A 13,829-nucleotide genomic window follows, 5' to 3' on the forward strand; every position below is an offset into this window, starting at 1 on the left:
GCATGCTTGGCACGTGTGCATCTTCTGGCGGGTTGAAGCTGCGAGTCCACCCGCGAGTCCCAGCCGTGACACTCTGTTTTCTTGCACACTCTTGAGCAATCTTCACACTATCTCACTCACTACCCTTACAACAATCCCACCTAAATACAGGGTTACTAAATGCTGAATTACAAGCAAATTTGGCATGGAATAAAGCCAATTAGATGGTTGAATAAATTCAACCTTACAAAAATCTTTACAAAGCTATAGCTGCATCTAAGGATCACTATGACTTTGAGGTTTGCTCTCTCTCTCTCTCTCTCTCTCTCTCTCTCTCTCTGTTTGTGCATGTGTGTGTGCACATGTTTGTGTTCCCACTCTTATCTTTTATCAACTACATTTGTAGATTAGATGGCATCCATTTCAACTTAATCCTTCTGCCCCAAAAGAAGGCATCAATAGGAAAGAGTATTACAGGAAGGCATTAATAGAAGCTCGGATGTCAGAGGTTTTCCAAAAATTCTCTAAATCACTTATATACATATCATTGATTTGTTTGCATTAAGTTTGATTTGGCTGGTCATTGTATGCAATAAATAATTATGACTGCTTTGCAAATTTTTAGGTTTTTAGGGGCCATGGATTGGAATATAACCTTTCAGGACTCATGTAAGCATAAAAACAGTTCTAAATATAAGGATAACTTTATATAGGTGAGGAAGCTATGAAGCGGCCTTAATCTATTGGAGATTCCACTAACATTGTCTTAAATGCACACAGGGGAAATACTCTAGACAGCCACAGGCTTATGCATTTCGCTGGGCAACAGGATCTTGATAAGCAACATAATCTTATGGAGATGCTCTCTCTTGGCTACTTCACTCAGGCAAAATTTATTGGTGACAAGTAAGTTGGGCTGTAACATTTGATCTTTATATTTTCTAAATGTTTAGGCTGTTTGCATAAATTTTATTTTCCTGTAAACAATTCTTAAAATTATTTTTCTTATAGATTGATGTTTTGTTTAACATGAATACCATGTAGAATGCACCCCTCCTCCTCCAAAAAATAAAAATAAATTCTTTCAAAGATCATGAGTTATTAGAGACTAAACAACTGGACAGATCTTCATTTTGACTTTAGCTCCACATGTTTAACTCACTTATCAAAATAAAATTGTAGGAAATTTATTGCTTTCTAGAACCAAAATTTCTGCAATTATTGACCATTCTACTTTAGTTTGACATGGCACTGGCAGTCAACTAAAATTGCTGGTCCCCAGCAGTTTGTGCAAAGAGTCACTTCTTTGCATAACATATAGATTAAAACTTCTTAGATTGTGGAAGAATCTATTGCAGAGAGATAATTAGAGTCAAAGCAATTATGTTGCTACTGCAATTCTTATAATTCTTTTGAATAAGAGTATGAATTTGAAACTTTGAAAGTTTTTTGCTTGTTTGTTGTTGGTGATTCTAACTACTGGAAAATTTCATTTATTGTTGTTTTGGTTATCATCAGTTGTCTCATGAAAGAAAAGCTTTAATCAATTTGAATATTTTTAGTGGAAATCGAGCTATGGGTTTGAATTTTTTATGATTCATATGTTAGAAATTGAGTCTGGTATTGATGGTGAGATAGGTTTATATTGTAGAAAGGAGATTAATTGAATCATAATGGTCTCTAAGGTTATCGATTTGAAAGTTTAAGGGATATTGATAAGTAGGTTTGATTTTTTAATGATTAGAGTTTTGAACATAATGGTTTCTTCTATTAATTTTTCTTGAATGTTGGCTGAAAATTGGATTCATATGGCTAGATTGCTGAATAAATATATTGCTTGAAATTCATACAGATTGTCAGACTGATCGCTGCTCATTCTCTCTCAATCGCGCGCTATAGTCCACCCCCTCAATCTTTGCCTTTTATCAACGCCACCACCAAGGTTTGCTACTTTCCTCTAATTTTTTTTTTTAATTTTTCTAGCCTACTTATGTATAAAATATATGATAGTTGGCCATCACGAAACCTTCTTGAAGGTTTTCCAAAAAGGGTTTCACTATTGGGTCTATGAATCTCTGTCAAAATTATTGAAAAAAGATGGAACTTTTCAATCAAATATTATTGGCCTTCTCTTTAAATATTGTTGCAACAAAGGACTGAGCACACATGCTACTGATACAGTCAACTTCCAAGGAATGATTTATAAGTTATTGGTGAATATGTCAAATATCTGCGAAATTTTCACAATCACTAAATCAGTTTTGCTTCCGACCATTATGTATAACATTTTATCCTTCAAAATAGTCAGCATTCATCATTAAGTTTACTTCCAATAAAAAAAAAAAGTTTGTACATACCTCATTATGAGACATCCGTAGGAAACATGGTTCAATAGAACTCCCGTTTATTGCTATGAACAATTTTTTTTTTTCAATAGAACATCTTTGTCCAAGTTTTACTTGAGTGTACAATTTGAAAAATATTACTTTTGTTAGGTGCCCGAAGAAGTCGTCCTTCCTGTGCAAATAGAAAATCTGAATGGAATAGAATTTGTTTTCCAAATACAACTAAATGACTATAATCTTAAGTATGGATGGGAATTCTACACTCTCAAGAAAGTTTTTGAATCTTTTGAAAATACTGACAAAGCAATTTAGCTTGATAAAATGTCAAAAGTACGTATTTTTTAATATAGCAAAATTACAAATTAGATATTTAATTTGTTTATGTTGTAATACATTTATCAACTTGTTTTATTGTCAGGCTTACATCAGAGATACTTCAAATGAATGTCGTAGCAACTTATCAAGTGAACAAGGTGGTGATTCTACAAAGTTTCAAAAAGTTGATGTTCAAAGCAATGTGCAACTCACAAGTGACTATTACAAAGCAACAAAAGAAGAAGATACAAAAAACACTTTTTTAAAATTTTTTTTTAATTTATTTGAAATATTGATTAAGTAGTTCTTTAAATTTGTGTTTCATACATTTTATGGATAATTTAGGATGTTAAAGATTTAATTCTTCATTTTATTTTAAACTTAAAGTTTGATTTCTATTTTTAATTACGTAATTTAATGTTTCATATCAAAGATAGGAAACTATAAGATTGGAATTCTACTGTACAATCAAAGAGGAAGAGAAAAAAAACATTTTATATCTTTATACACAATAGCATTCCCGTGCATCGCATGGGTTAGCGACTAGTTTTAAATTATTTATGAAGTAAGTTGCATACTTATTGTTGTGTTGTAGGTTATGCAATTAGCATTCATGGTATCGTTCAAGACTCAACTTTGTTTCTTGCTTAACAAAGAGCCTATCTTTCCACCAAATGACCAAATCTTGTCATATGCATCTCTTGAAAAATGGGTGTTATTGTTTCCTATTATCTCCAAAATCACTTATTCCATAGCATTTAAACTTATGCTTTAAGTGCATTGTAGGTATCAAAGTATCTATATCAAATTACCAATGCCTACTAATGTGCCTCCTTAGATCGGCTCGAAAGCTACTTACCATTAAAGACAATAAAGAGGTCCAATACTAAAGGTTTTGCAAAATAGACAAATTGAGTATGTTTGTCATCAGCTTTTAGCTTTTATTTTTATGTACAGCTTCTTAAAACCTCACTTTTTCTGTTTTTTCTTATTTTTTTCAAAGTACAAATATACTTTAGCACACTTTCAACATAAAGTTTGGCCAAAATGGGGTTTTACCCCTTTTAGCCAAACTTTCCAGCATTTTTCTCTCTTTCTCAAACTATTTAGGGATATGTCCTTGTTTTGAAACTCGATAATGTGAGGGTTGATTTTTCATATAAAACTCGATTATCTTATAAGCGAGTTAATAAAAACCTTGATATTCATATAGTCGAGTTAGTATGAGTATTGTGCCACGCTGGCAAAGCAGACGTGGCTTTTTCCAATAAAAAAAATGCTTGTGTATACATGCATAACTTAGTAACTAGAAAATTGAGTTTTCCTTAACAATTTGAATACCTAACGTCTCACAATGCCTGTTCACTCTCTCTTTATACACTCTCCCTCGCTCTCTGCCATCACTCTCCCTTGCTCTTTGCCATCACTCTTCCCCACTCTCCCCCACTCTCCATTAGTCTCACTCTCCCTATCTATTCTCCCTCACCCTCTTCGATCAGTCGCCGTTGCTAGAACCCCGATGCTTCCGTCGAACTCTTACCATACTCGCCGCTATTGATTACAAGTACGTTGCTCTGCCATTGATTACTGTTTTGTACTGCATTTGTTTTATGCAGCCTTTGAAATGATTTGGTTTTGCTTGGAATATTTAGATTCATTTTTGTAGGGTACTCCATGCATATGGTAAGAACATTCAAGAGAATCAACAACTATTTGATTCTAAATGCAACTTTAGAAAGAAGAAATTTCTAATAAAATTCAGAGATAGATATTTTTTCCTGGAATTTCTCATGCATTTGTTGATTTCCCTTGATATTGTCTCACAAAGTTTTGAATATCATCGTTAATCTAATATATATATATATATATGTATGTGGGGGGGGGGGGGGGGGGGTAGCATTATAAATATTGTTGAACTAAGTTAGTTTAAACTAGAACTCACCGTCTTTTTTTATATCACTATATAAAATTACGTTTGATCTAATTAAATTAAATAGGATTTTTCCTACAAATTCTCTAATTTAATTTTATTTGTTAATTGAAATACATATCACATATAAATATTTTTTCTTGAACTTTATGTTTACAGTGCATCACATTGATTAACGACTTGTTATTAATATACAGTGATTGTTTAGTAGTTACATAATACTAGAAGCCTTGCCATAAGAACTTGTAAATGTTGTTTTGAAGTCGGCATTAGAGCTTTCGCAAATATTGTTTTTGGAAACAATGTTGTAACTTGTAATCTCATTACAAAGTGTGTTAGTCATTACATTGGAAAAGTGATAGTCTTAAAACATATGTAGACTCAAGAAAATTAAACATAGTCACCCTAACATAATCTTGGGACCCCTTAACTTAAACCAAAAATAGTCCAAATAATAACAATAAAAATTAGCCAAAACAACAATAAACTACCAATCGAAAAACAAATTAAAAATTTTAGCACAATTAATAATCTACCCATCAGTGAGGCAGGGATGCCTGTGTGTACCATGTAAGTAGGCATGCCGCATTGTCGTGTCGAAAATCGAAATGCCATGATCTCTAATACATGAAGAATGGGTAACATAAGTGAGAGTTGGTAGCAAAGGTAGCGAGAAGGGGGCCTTAATTCATGAAAACCACATGATTGTCCAAACTTCATCCTCTTATTTACATTATATCTCATTTCCTAGATGACAATATTTCCTTCTCTTTTATAGTCAGCAGCCAATCTGTTTTTTATTATTTTTTTTTATTATTTATTTTTTATTATTCAATTGCTACTCATTTATTTCATACAATTATAAGTTATTCATTTTGAGCCCCCAAGCGATCATTTTGTAGGCCTGTTACCCGAAAAATTATACAGTCAACTTAGTAATTCTTGTTACTAAGTTTTTGATTGCAATAAGTAGGATCATGATATGGTTTGCAACCAAGGTAGTGATTTGGTTACTTTGATATGGAAATCCAGCCATGGATCGGATCATGAAACATTTTTTTTTTATTTGTCCTTTCATGAAGAGAAATTATTCTTCCATTTTTTTATTATCAAGTGGATGAATTCTGTGCTAATTCGTTATATGGTCATCTTTCATTTACTTGATCATGAGTTTGCCAGTAATCCAATTCTGGCAATACTTGATCATTATAGGGTGATCTTTCTTTTTTATATGGTATATACTGTTTCTTTCAATTTATTCAGAAAATTTTATGACATCATTTGATATGTGAATTTTGAGTTTTGACCCACAATTTGATAACTATATCGTTTGATATATGAAAGAAGACATGATTTGCTATTGTAATTATATCTTGCCATAGAGTGGATCCTCAATAATTGCTAACAATCTATTTGCTGTCATGTCAGATGTGCAGGCACTGGATAAAGTGGATCCTAGACCTGACGATGATACCCAGTTGCGGTGGCAACCAGGTCATCGGTCAACTCCGCTTAGGAGGCATGCTGCTGACGAGGTATGTAATTGTATTATTAATACATATTTGTTTTATAATTACCTCGTGTGCACTACCTAACACAATGCTTGCCTGTGTGTAGGAGGTGTCTGGCATTGTAAAGGTTTGATGCCATAAATATGTACTATTGCAAGGTGGGCAAGACCCACGTATCACGCTATACAACGATGTAGCAGGTTTCATCGGATTATTCAAGTTTCCTGATATGGAGGTCGACCACACCTTGATCATGGCCTTGGTGGAGCGATGGCGTATGGAGACTTACATGTTCCACTTACCCCATGGAGAAATGGGTATCACCTTGCAAGATATAGAGGTGATGTTGGGGATTTCGGTGGATGGGTTACCTGTCATTGGGAAGACAAACATGAATTGGAGCCGTCTGTGCCGAGAGTTATTGGGCCATGAACCTCCACCCTCGATACCCAACTCAAACAGGTCTATCCTTGCTGGGGCGAGGATAAGATACAAGTGGCTTGAATAACGGTTTGCCGCTCCCCTAGCTGCGAATGCCGATGATGAAGTAGTGCAACGACATGCCCGTTACCACCTACTTGTTTGGATGGGGGCCCTATTATTCATGGACAAGTCGGCAAACTAGGTCTCACTCATGCCTTTACAGTTCCTCAACCCAATTAGCAATGCGAGACAGTATAGCTGGGGTAGTGCAGCATTAGCCTGGCTCTACAGGCACCTTTGTAGTGCATCGAAGAAGGATGTGATGCAGATTGGAGGAGCACTATTGTTGCTGCAGTTGTGGGCCTATTCAAGGTTCCCACGAATATGCCCAATTGTGGAGTCGCCTTTATTGCCAGTGCACTCAGGACCCCTTGTCGTTAGGTACATTCATTGAGCTATCATTATTCTAAGTGTCTATTAGGATTAATTATTTATGTGTAATAGTATATTATATTATATTTTTCTCTTTGATATAATTAAAAATATGCCAAACTAAAAAACAAAACAACTGGCAACTCATAAATATATAGATGTGTTAGTTTTTAGACCCCTTAAACAATTGATTAAACCTAGGTAATTAGCCAAGTTGTTACTTAGTTCAATTAAACAAGTCTAGGTTATCACAATATAAAAGATCAAATCATGCAAAGCAGCGGAAAATAAATAACACAAGATATGATCATCTAGGAAACCAAACCGGTAAAAACCTAGGGAGGATTTGACCTAGCTATCCTCAAGGTAAAAAGAAAATCCACTAGAAAGAATCAAAGTTCATACAATAAGATTTACAAGCCCCCACGCTCGACTTCTTATTACTACCAACCAGTAAAACTTATTGACACGACCACGTGCAAGCTCTGAATCCACGGACTCCTTCTTTCTTTGGCCTTTGCAAAACACAAACACCCTTGTTCGTGACTTTGAGATCCCACTCAAAGGTTTAGCAACACAAACACTTCTGTTTGTGATTCCAAGACCACCCTTGAAGGTTTAGATCATTAACACCTTTAATAACAAGAGAAGGCAGCAACTTCTACAATACCGGATCTTGAGATTCTTCAAGGAATAGCACCGGTAGAAAACATAAGAGAGCTTTTTAGGAACAAAACCCTAAATACAAAAGAGACACACTCTTTTCTCTCTGAAAAACCTCATAAAAACGTGCTTAGGGTTTCCTTTATATACTGGGAGAAGTAGATTAGAAACCCTAATCCTAAATGGGCTTGAACTGCTGTTTGGGCTTAATTAAAATTCTGCAGATATGACTTTCGATCGATCGAGCTTGTCTTTCGATCGATCGAATCAGACAGATTATGAAATCTTCTTCCTGCAGCTTGTATGTTCTTGAATCTTAACTTGAATCACCTTGAGCATTGTCTAATAAAACCTATAGACTCTAAGATCTATATCTAGACAAGTTTGTGTTCACAATTTGTCAATTGTTCTAAATATTTAGAACCTAACAAACTCCCCCTTTGGCAATTCGTGACAAAACTTTCATACAAAATGAAATGCTCAAGTACAAAAACAACCCAATACAATAAAATGCCCAATTACATCACAAATCCCAATCTAAGACTCCTAACCTAGAAGTTGCAAGAAGAGGTAGAAGGTCTTGATTAGAATGCACCTGTCTTTTCTAAAACACTCAACAAACACATCACCGCATGTGTGGAAAGAAAGACATATAAACAATAATATGAAACAGAATATAAAAAAATAAACTAACTCTCCCCCAAAGTTAGATACAACAAAAAGTTTTTTATATTCTCCCCCTAAACAAAACAAACAGGTCATCTATGTTTCCCCCTTTTTGTCACGTATTGACAAAGTCTACCTAATCAGAAGGTAGACAGAAAACATACGCAACAGAGTAAGAGAAAATAGAGACAACTCCCCCTATGAAGAACAACAACTCCCCCTAAGAACCACAGAGGTTAAAAAAAATTTCTCCCCCTAAAAAATAGGAAAAACAAAATAAGTTTTGGAAAAAACAATTTTGGGGAAAAATAAAGTGGGTGGGGATAAATAAAAAGGCACAAACCAAGTTTAAAAAAAAAATTAAGTTGAGGATATACATGAAGAAAAAATATTCTCTCTTTCAATAAAATGCAAACATGGCACTATGTGACCCATAAACAATTGCATGAGTAGAGAAATCAGAATCAGAGTTTTGAAAAACAGAGCATTTTAATGAAGAAACTCCTCAAAGCACATTGTTTTATAAAAAAAATGCATGAGTATGAGATTAAAAGTTTTTCAAAAATACTTGAATTCAAGCTATATCTTCCAAAAACAAGATTTTCAACCAATTTGTCCTCAAATCTCAAACTTTAAACACCTTTTGTATCAAAATCAAGGAACTTTAATCTTGGATGGCCACAACAAGATCACACACAATATAATGTACCAAGTTTAGCAAAGAGTAACTTGTGTAGTGTGTGCAACTAGTAAAAACTTGAAATACATGTGAGGTGATATGTGAATAGCAATCAATCACAAAGTCTACAAAATTCATCACATAAAATTTAAAAGAGACTATCACCTAAAGAGTTACCTCATATAACTCTCACATCTCCTAGATCATAAGCTTGCAATCATGTAAGTTTCTTGAATTTTGCCTCATAATATACACACCAATTTTAATTCATTCAGAAACTTATTAAAAGGTCAGAATAATGTACACACCAATTTTAATTATGTGATTTTGGCATCAAGCCTAATAGTACACACCAATTTTAAGTATTAAGCAATTTAAACTGAGGCTTCACCTTATGTTCTTTTTGTGCATGTGCTACACTTTCTCGAGCACAGAATCTTATGATATACACTAAGGTGTTCATGATTGGCTAGTAAACAGTGGTGAGATGGTTATTTATGCCTTTCTCAAAAGGTTCAAGTCCGACAGTCAAAAACATGTGACTTCAAGATCAAGAAAAAGTGATCAAAAACTATAAACATCTACAACATGCACTACAAAGCTCAAACTAGTAAAGTGCAATAAAAGAAACTCATCCAAGCTAAACAAGGTACATAAACATGTTATGTAAAGATAATATGGCCAATCCTTGATTATAAATCCAAGATGTGAAATATAAAACACAAAAATCTTTTTGGTTTAAAAAAATTTATGACCAAAAGCTAAAAGCACACATTATGCCAAATGAACAATGCAAATGCAATGCATGACAGTGCTTAACTAAGCTATAGAGGGTACACAAATAAGAAATATCAATTTCTTAATTAACCCATGAGTATATGTACAAACTAGTACATACTCATACAAAATCAAAAATAGCTTAGCACATATATAACACATACTATTCAAGTTTCTCCACAATGTCAATCATGTTCTAAATCAAGAGAGAGATATCATAATTCATGTAATCCTCAAGAAAAATAAAACAAGACTCAAAATAAAATATTTTTGTCTTTTTGAAAATTTTCAATGTTTTTGGATTTTTTTTTATATAAAAAAAAACAACTAAAAACAAAAACAAGACATGCCCACAAACAATTAAAAGAATTAAATCAGGGACAAGTCAGCAACACTCACCTTAGAGAATTTTTTCTCACCCATATAGCACGAGTCTTCGGCTTTGTAGGTGAAAATTCATGAAAAGCAGAGTGTATTTGAGGGATTACACCAATCTTCTGAGAAAGATTAAAATCCTGCAAATTCCTTTCACAAGTCAACAAGCTTAAATTTTTCAAAATAATATGAAACAATTTATATGGACTTATGGCAGGAGAAATATCATCACAAATCCTAGACTGAAACACAGAATGCTTAAATTTCAGTTTATGACAATTAGGACGAATGTGACCGGACACCACAAAAGTGGCAGACAGGAACAAATTTAGGAATATCAGTATTCCTAGTGGGGTTTCCGGTCAGAGGCTTTAGTTCTTGCCTCAACAAAGAACAATTTGGTCTAATATGACCAACAACACCACAAAGGTGACAAGTAGGCACAAAAACATATTTATTATGCTCTCTAACAGTAGGTTTAGACATAAATTTAGAAACATCAGCGTCAACATCAGAACTTTTACCTTTGTCTAACCTAGCAAAATAAGCCTTTTCTTTATTATTCATCTTAAAATAAGGGATATAAACTTTCTCAGTTTTAGGCTTAAGAGAAATAGAAACACTTCTGTTATCAACAGTAGACTTGGTACTAGTCAAATTTTCAATTTTGGTCCTAGATTCAATTAACTCTTGTTCCAAGCTTTTCATCTTCTCATCTTGAGAGGAAATTTGATTTCTCAAAAATTCATTCTTTTTATTAGATTCATCTAATCTAACAACCAATTCCTCTTTTTCAAGATTTGCCAATTTTAACTCTTCCTTGAATTTCTTAGCAATTTTCATAGATTTCAATAATTCCTTACGAAGAGTTTCATAGGCATCAATAAAATCAACAAAAGCATGAGTAGAAACATGATCAGAAAGACACTTCAAATTATCCATTACAACAGGGGTCAAGGATCAGCTCTTAGATCAAAAGATCTAAAACAAAAGAGCAACCCGCTCTGATACCACTTGTTAGTTTTTAGACCCCTTAAACAATTGATTAAACTAGGTAATTAGCCAAGTTGTTACTTAGTTCAATTAAACAAGTCTAGGTTATCAAAATATAAAAGATCAAATCATGCAAAGCAGCGGAAAATAAATAACACAAAATATGATCACCCAGGAAACCAAACCGGTAAAAACTTAGGGAGGATTTGACGTAGTTATCCTCATGGTAAAAAGCAAATCCACTAGAAAGAATCGAAATTCATACAATAAGACTTACAAGCCCCCATGCTCGACTTCTTATTGCTACTAACCAGTAGAACTTACTGACACGATCACGTGTAAGCTCCGAATCCACGGACTCCTTTTTTCTTTGGCCTTTGCAAAACACAAACACCCCCGTTCGTGACTTTGAGATCCCATTCAAAGGTTTAGCAACACAAACACTCCTGTTTGTGACTCCAAGACCACCCTTAAAGGTTTAGATCATCAACACCTTTGATAACAAGAGAAGGCAACAACTTCTACAATACCGGATCTTGAGATTCTTCAAGAAATAGCACCGGTAGAAAACATAAGAGGGCTTTTTAGGAACAAAACCCTAAATACAAAAGATGCACACTCTTTTCTCTCTGAAAAGTCTCATAAAAACGTGCTTAGGGTTTCCTTTATATACTGGGAGAAGTAGATTAGAAACCCTAATCCTAAATGGGCTTGAACTGCTGTTTGGGCTTAATTAAAATTCTGTAGATACGACTTTCGATCGATCGAGCCTGTCTTTCGATTCATCGAATCAGACAGATTATGAAATCTTCTTCTTGCAGCTTGTATGTTCTTGAATCTTAACTTGAATCACTTTGAGCATTGTCTAATAAAAACTATAGACTCTAAGATCTATATCTAGACAAGTTTGTGTTTACGATTTGTCAATTGTTCTAAACATTTAGAACCTAACAAGATGTGTCTACAACCAACTGGCAACTCATGGTTGCAGTGCTCAGCATTTGAAAAAAAGTAAAAAAAGAAAAAAGAAGAAGAGAGAGACAGAAACAGAACTTACAATTGCATGCATTTGCAGACTACATAGGTAGGGTTCATGTGATCCATTGGTAACAATTTTTATATAATGGCCCTGTGACTTTCACTGAATCTTAAAGCACAAGTTAAGGATAAGGACGACTTTGTGTTTGACCACGGTTAGGTATGAATTTTTAATTCATATGAATCAAATAATAAATCTATTCAGGGGAAGAGAGCAATGCACAAAGATTAATTATTTATGCCTAGACCTAACATGGAACCAATTGATTGCAGGAAGGCTAATTAGCAGTCCAATAACGAGCTTCTCTTGTTATCATATCTCCTTAAAAAAATAAAGAAAATCCAATCTCTCTCAAGCATTAACTAATATATGTTTAGGTCACCAAGAAAAACAATAAGACTCATTTCTGTTATTTACTTTATTAAAGTAATATAGAGTCAAAATATTACAATGAAAAATGCTGACTATATTTCAATTATAGCCTAGAGAGAAAATTTCAAATGAGTATTGAATTAATGACTTTTTAAGGAAAAAATAGCTCCCAAAGAACTCATACTTACTGTTTTGAGCATTCCGCTTGTGTTATAATGATACCCACCAGAGAATCCTTTGGTTTCATCTGGGGTGATTGAAGAGAAATGGGGTGTTTGAAGTTTTTGCTTGGTTTCATTACATTCTTGTTAGTTGGATAAGCTTTTGATTTAATAGATTTTTGCTTAATTTTAAAATTTTCAATTACACTAGCAGTGCTCTTTTCTTAGCTTCAAGAACAGCTTGAAGTAGAGGCTAAGACCTATATAGACGCATCTTTTGCATTTATGTGGTTTGGATGTGTTTTCATGTGGGTACTGACAAAACCTGAATATGTTTTCGTGGATGAATAGCAAGTGCCCATAATTAAGGGTTGAAGTTGAAAATGTTTTCCAATCTTCCAAAATGTGTGTGAATGGCAAGTACCCTTAATTAAGGATTGAAATTGAAAATGTTTTCCAATCTTCCAAATCCAATAGCTTTCATATTGTATTTTTGTAGAGAATTAAAGAATTATTGCATTATGGTCAATGTACATATTTGGGCAGCTAGAAACTTAGAAGCATGGTTGGATACTTAGTACCGGTCAGGGTATGGTTGGTTGCTGAGGAAATAAGAGGGAAAGAGATGAATTATGAAATTGGCAGTGTTATGGTCACTTTCAAGTGCAGTTTGAATGTATAAAGCTCCTGGAACCAGCTGACAAACAATTCAAGATAATGACATTAAGGAGATATTGAATTTGCTCATTGTTTCTAAGCTACATTATATTTTGTGCAAGCTTTAGAAGGTTTGCTAGTGTGGGAATTAGAATCTGAAGGAGTTGTATCTAGAGTTGTTTGCATGCTCTTTAGTTAGTGAGCCCTCAATTTCCTCAATTTTGGTTGAGCAACCCACTGTGGTAGTATGGAGCTGGGACATTTGTTTTCATTGAGATATAAATGATTGGGAGTTGGAGTCGGTGAATTCCTTTTTCAATCTTCTATAGTACAATATTCCCAGGAGTGAGGGTGGTAACAGACTGAAAGGGAGTGGTAAATTTGACATTCATTCTTACTTCAGTTTTTTACTAGTGATGTTTCCTTCCAATGGAGGATAATTTGATGTATTAAGGCTCCACAGATGGTTTCTTTCTTCACATGGACAGCAGTGTGGGGTAAGATCCTTATGA

The 13,829-nt window shown here is 34.0% G+C and overlaps 1 long non-coding RNA gene across 1 annotated transcript; it reads left to right on the plus strand.

The window, feature by feature from the left end:
• The first annotated feature begins 466 nt into the window (after positions 1 to 466).
• On the plus strand, positions 467 to 879 carry LOC126703113 (uncharacterized). The gene is made up of 3 exons (XR_007647938.1): positions 467 to 487; positions 605 to 648; positions 760 to 879. It is a non-coding gene; the product is annotated as an uncharacterized LOC126703113 (long non-coding RNA).
• The last annotated feature ends 12,950 nt before the right edge of the window (positions 880 to 13,829 follow it).

The sequence above is a fragment of the Quercus robur genome, chromosome 10 (genome assembly GCF_932294415.1).
Source record: "Quercus robur chromosome 10, dhQueRobu3.1, whole genome shotgun sequence".
Classification (NCBI taxonomy): Eukaryota; Viridiplantae; Streptophyta; class Magnoliopsida; order Fagales; family Fagaceae; genus Quercus; species Quercus robur.